Source organism: Schistocerca serialis, chromosome 2, assembly GCF_023864345.2.
Source record: "Schistocerca serialis cubense isolate TAMUIC-IGC-003099 chromosome 2, iqSchSeri2.2, whole genome shotgun sequence".
Classification (NCBI taxonomy): Eukaryota; Metazoa; Arthropoda; class Insecta; order Orthoptera; family Acrididae; genus Schistocerca; species Schistocerca serialis.
Genome location: NC_064639.1, coordinates 1,125,691,872 through 1,125,698,010, shown reverse-complemented (window position 1 = coordinate 1,125,698,010; position 6,139 = coordinate 1,125,691,872).

Sequence of the window (6,139 nt, the reverse complement as noted above, 5' to 3'; positions counted from 1 at the left end):
CTCACAAATAAATTGCAAACGTTGCCGTAGAGATATGCTACCATGTCGACACGGATGACGGGCTGTATGCCTACCTTCCTTCTGGCGCGCGATGCTGTTAAGTGACTCCTAGCGCCGGACGCTAGGAATGCGGACGTACGTCGATATGCGAAAGTTGCTAGTTATGACACACTCTACCAGTCCTCTCATTTTTTTACATTCATTTTACAAACAGCCTATAGAAGAATTTTTTATTGTACGATTTCTTTGTTTAGCGGAGCACAATTCCCATTTTTTCGCTCTATTTATGTTAGTTGCTTGGTCCTGAGCGCTCGAATGGTTTATTTCTCCAAAGTACTTAAATTCGGAGATTTTCTTTATTTTTATGTAGCATGATTCACACATTTTGCTGCACCTCTAACACTGATAATGTATAAAGTTTTTTCAAACGAAATTTGTAATCCAGCTTTTTTCTGCTACCCCTTGGAGAATATTTATCTCCCGTGTTGTATCTTGTACGTTCTCTGCTAATACTGCTAAATCATCAGCAAAAGCTAAGCACTCATTTCAAGGTTCTCTCTCTTTCTTACAAGTTTTATTTTATTTATTATTTCTTCTTCTGTTCTTTTTCACGTCTCGTAATATTTTCCCCAAAACTTATTTGAATAAGAAGGAGTATTAGTACCGAAAATATTCATAACCCTAAACGAGCCTACCCTCTCCCGCCCGAGGTTCGAGCTCCCCCTCGGGCGTGGGTGTGTATGTTGTCCTTAGCATACGTTAGTTTAAGGTAGTTCAAGTAATGTCTAAGTTTAGTGACTGATGACCTCAGCAGTTTGTCCCTTTGGAATTCACACACGTTTGAACAAGCCTACCCATGTTAGCAGCGTTAATGATCTCCGTTTTCCGTCTTTTTGTTTCCTGGATTGTGCGCTGCATCCCAACTAACGGCATACAGCTATTTACAGAAACAAATTACTCAGGCCGACGCCTACTTTTTATTCTCCCTGGCAAACGCCCGTGAGAGAGCTGGGGCATAGTTGTAGGAGAATGTCTCTTACAGAGCCATTTGTGATGTATTGCAAACTTGCTCATGACTTATAAACTTCCAAATTATAGTGTAAAGAAAGGACCCTTAGTATAGAGAACTTTCTGAGAGGGAAGCCCTATTAAATTATCTAACACAGAGGTGTAATAAGTAGCAGATGATACTGAATTAACTTTATCGGCTTTAGGTTTTAATCTACATGGGAATCTTCAAGTACAGAAAGTTGATATTCATGTATGTGTGTCAGTGATATACTACATTCACAGGCTGTTTACAATCAGTGGAGAAGAAATAACAACTTTGAGGTTCGCCGATGACATTGTAATTCTGTCAGAGACAGCAAAGGACTTGGAAGAGCAGTTGAACGGAATGGACAGTGTCTTGAAAGGAGGATATAAGATCAACATCAACAAAAGCAAAACGAGGATAATGGAATGTAGTCGAATTAAGTCGGGTGATGCTGAGGGAATTAGATTAGGAAATGAGACACTTAAAGTAGTAAAGGAGTTTTGCTGTTTGGGGAGCAAAATAACTGATGATGGTCGAAGTAGAGAGGATACAAAATGTCGGCTGGCAATGGCAAGGGTCCGCAGCTCGTGGTCGTGCGGTAGCGTTCTCGCTTCCCACTCCCGGGATCCCGGATTCGATTCCCGGCAGGGTCAGGGATTTTCTCTGTCTCGTGATGACTGGGTGTTGTGTCATGTCCTTAGGTTAGTTAGGTTTAAGTAGTTCTAAGTTCTAGGGGACTGATGACCATAGATGTTAAGTCCCATAGTGCTCGGAGCCATTTGAACCATTTTTGAGCAATGACAAGGAAAGAATTTCTGAAGAAGAGAAATTTGTTAACATCGAGTATAGATTTAAGTGTCAGGAAGTCGTTTCTGAATGTATTTGTATGGAGTGTAGCCATGTATGGAAGTGAAACATGGACGATAAATAGTTTGGACAAGAAGAGAATAGAAGCTTTTGGAATGTGGTGCTACAGAAGATTGCTGAAGATTGGATGGGTAGATCACATAACTAATTAGGAGGTATTGAATAGAATTAGGGAGAAGAGGAGTTTGTGGCACAACTTGAGAAGAAGAAGGGATCGGTTTGTAGGACATGTTCTGAGGCATCAAGGGATCACAAATTTAGCATTGGAGGGCAGCGTGGGGGGTAAAAATCGTAGATGGAGACCAAGAGATGAATACACTAAGCAGATTCAGAAGGATGCAGGTTGCAGTAGGTACTGGGAGATGAAGAAGCTTGCACAGGATAGAGTAGCATGGAGAGCTGCATCAAACCAGTCTCAGGACTGAAGACCACAACAACAACAACAAGCGTCCATAAACGCAGCACGAATGTTACTGATTGTGCTGCACAAATCCAGTAGTACTATATATGTGGGCAGTATAGTTAGTAATATTATTGTTAAATACGTGGAAGTTATTAATGAATTTAAACCAGCAAGTAGCAATAATATACGACTGATAAATGAATATGATTTTCAGTTTTTTGCATCCAAAGATGGCCAAGTAGACGGAAACCAGCAATGAATAAAACTGTTCAATTAAAGAGCTGCACCTGTTAGAATGTCATTCTAGAAACAAGCGGCGCTAGTGCAGCTAGCACACCTTTTTACGAAGTGGTGTCTGGGATGGCAGTCCAAGGTAAAACTGTGAGCCAATGTAAAATTTCTGTGCGCGGAAGGAGAGCCAGCTGGGTCCTAAAATTTACTTTTTCAATTTTTCTTTATTAGTTTATTCTAACACCCTCTCTTCGGGAAACCTCTCATTTTAAGGGGCGATCAGACGTAGATCTATGCGTACGTTAATTGCCAATATCATACAAATCAAAACCAGTCAAAATTTGATACGTGATACTCTTTTCAAACAACGTGGACAATTAACTATAAGAGCAGTGGTTACCTTTCAAAATTCCTAAAAATGTAGGTTATAATGACTAGGCACAAATTACAACATTTTACTGAAAACTGGTCTTGAAGCATTGATCGACGAAAGAATCTCAGGCTCTGGCAGATTATGTATCAAGGAGACCGACGATGATGTAGAATACAGAAATTATGCTTAAAATGATAGCCGTCTAGAGACACAAACGCTGATGACGACCGAAACAGTAACTTGTATCATACATACTTTAAGTAGATAGGTAGTTACAAGATCTACATACTTTAGATATTCCTCTATGCAAGTGTGAGCCATAGAGGAATACCTGACACATTCCCAGACAAGAAGAGTCGCAGATGGCATATGTTGCTGAAGATCAGTCGCATAGTTAGCCTTCAGTTTATGCAGATGTCTAAACCCAAAAGGTGCAGCTGATGGATTAAGGCACGTTCATGCATTCATTCATTTATCCATTTATTTATTGAAGCTATCAGTTTACACAACCGGTTCTCTAGCTGCCTGCAACAGGTCTTATAAATACCTGTTACAAGGTATTGTGCAGGGTGTTCGAAACTCAATGTCAGAACATATTACGGTATATTGATAATTTTTACTTATGGACCGTCTGACAGCAACTGAATAAAACACAGTTTTAGTGCCATACGCGTTTCGCCTTTATTTTCTGCAAGGCATCATCAGTGGCCTGGAATATGTACATATGTTAGCTATTTTATTTACATTTTTGTCACTGTGCCTATAGGTTATAAACAGTTCTGGTGGTTGGTATTTCCTATTAAGTAGTAATGTTTTGAACTGTACTTACAGATTGCGAAGACAGTTTCTTACATATTACGCTCCTGTTGCATTTTTGGTGTTGTTCTTCTTCCTATGAGCGCCAATTTGCTGTTTTTTCCACATTCCACAGCACTATGCACTGAACGCTTGTTTTAATGCAATGTTTTGGTTTCTGTTGCCGACTGTCAAATGTTTTTGCCACAGATCGAATATTACTGCCAAACTTATGAGTGTAACTATTGAAGTATCTGTGGTCTGTTCGTGTATGCATTTGTGTGTGCGTTTGTGTATGTGTGTGTGTGTGTGTGTGAGTGTGTGTGTGTGTGTGTGTGTGTGTGTGTGTGTGTGTGTGTGTGAGTATGAGTGTTTTTTGGTGTGGTATTAATTTAATTTTATTTTATTTTATTGTATTTATTTATATATTTTTGTTTTTGTCCTGTGTATGTGTGTGTGTGTGTTTTGGTGTGATATATATTTTTGTGCTGTGTGTGTGTGTCTGTCTGTATTTTGGTAGTATGTAATTTTTTTTTTGGGGGGGGGGGGTGGCTGTGTGTGTGTGTGTGTGTGTGTGTGTGTGTGTGTGTGTGTGTGTGTATTTTGGTGTTATACATATATATATGTATATATATTTTATGTTATCATTTCCTTTATTAAGTGTAGTAGGGAGCCTGTGCTGATGTGTGTTTGTTCCTTTATCACACGTTTGTTTTCTGCTATGGCTTTCTGAATGTGGAAGTTTTCTTGCATTTGTATAAGATGTTTCTCATGGTTGCTTATTCTTAATAGGAAATACCAACCACCAGAACTGTTTATAACCTATAGGCACAGTGACAAAAATGTAAATAAAACAGCTAACATATGTACATATTCCAGGCCACTGATGATGCCTTGCAGAAAATAAAGGCGAAACGCGTATGGCACTAAAATTGTGTTTTATTCAGTTGCTGTCAGACGGTCCATAAGTAAAAATTATCAATATACCATAATATTACACGCAACTGAGGAAGACAGGACTACAAAAGTTGAAGATGTCAATGTCAGAACAGTAGCCGGCCGCTGTGGCAGAGCGGTTCTAGGCGCTTCAGTCCGGAACCGCGCTGCTGCTACGGTCGCAGGTTCCAATCGTGCCTCGGGCATGGGTGTGAGTGATGTCCTTAGGTTAGTTAGGTTTAAGTAGTTCTAAGTCTAGGGGACTGATGACCTCAGATGTTAAGTCCCATAGTGATTAGAGCCATTTGAACCATTTTTGTCAAAACAGTAAACATGAGAACTAAATTGGATGCCGCATGAGCTATGAGCACCTCTTCATATTCGATACTGCAAAACGTATCTCTTCTACTGCAAGCTCATTGGTTTCCATATTTTGAGAGGAGATGGATCAAATCAAGAAAAAATGTCCAGTAAACATATGCTCTCAAATTCACATCTCGAAAGCCATGGGCTCTTGTTCAACGTAAGAGGTGTGTTTGAAAGCTTCGAACGTCAACAAATGCTCATAGGTCTTAAAGTGTCCTATTTTTACCGGATATATTTTCCTTGTTTTGATCTATGCTACCCCCTCCAAAAATATGAAAAAAAGAGCTTGCAGTACAAGAGAGTTGTTTCACAGTATCGAAGATGAAGAGGTGCTCATAGTTCATAAGGTAGGCATTTTAGAGCCCATATTTATCAGACTTTCTTTCTTCTCTTTATATGACGAGTCCACTCTTGAAGTTTTGTTGAAACGATATGTAAAAGTAAATATGGTATTCTGATTACTAACTGGGATCCTTGCCGATGCCGGTAAAACTCGTGTTGCAGCACGCTTTGCGCTGCTTGTTAATAGCTGCAGTTGCCCAGACAAAGCCCTGTGTTTTTGTGGGGCCCGGTAGACCTCGAGTGGCTGTGTTTCACGTGGGTTGCCAGATTTTGAGTTAGCTGGCCCACAGTATGAACGAAAATTATGAAATACAAGGGATAAGATCAAATTCAATCGGAAAAGAAGAATAACACTTATTCGTATGTAAAAAGTAAACCACTGAAATATCAGGTGCGGAAGAATATCTGAAAATGCAAACAATTTCGTTTTATTTATTATTTCTGCAAACTAAACTACTCTTAGAAAACCAAACTGGTCATTTATTATGGAACTTTCATTGTGTGATGGCTACCTAGAAGACAAGCTACATACAGAAAAACATTAAACTGATTATATTACTGATAATAATAATAATAATAATAATAATAATAATGTCTATTCTTCTTCGAATGCCTCCGCCACCTTGTTCCATTTTAATCCATCTCGTCTTTCTGTCTCATTGTCAACAGTCCCTTAGGTTCCTTCATTAACAATTCTCAGCAAATCTGAAATTCAGAATAAAAATCTCCGCAAAGTGCTACACTTTGGTAGTAGAAAATGAATTACTTTCATTTCATCACAAGTTCCGTG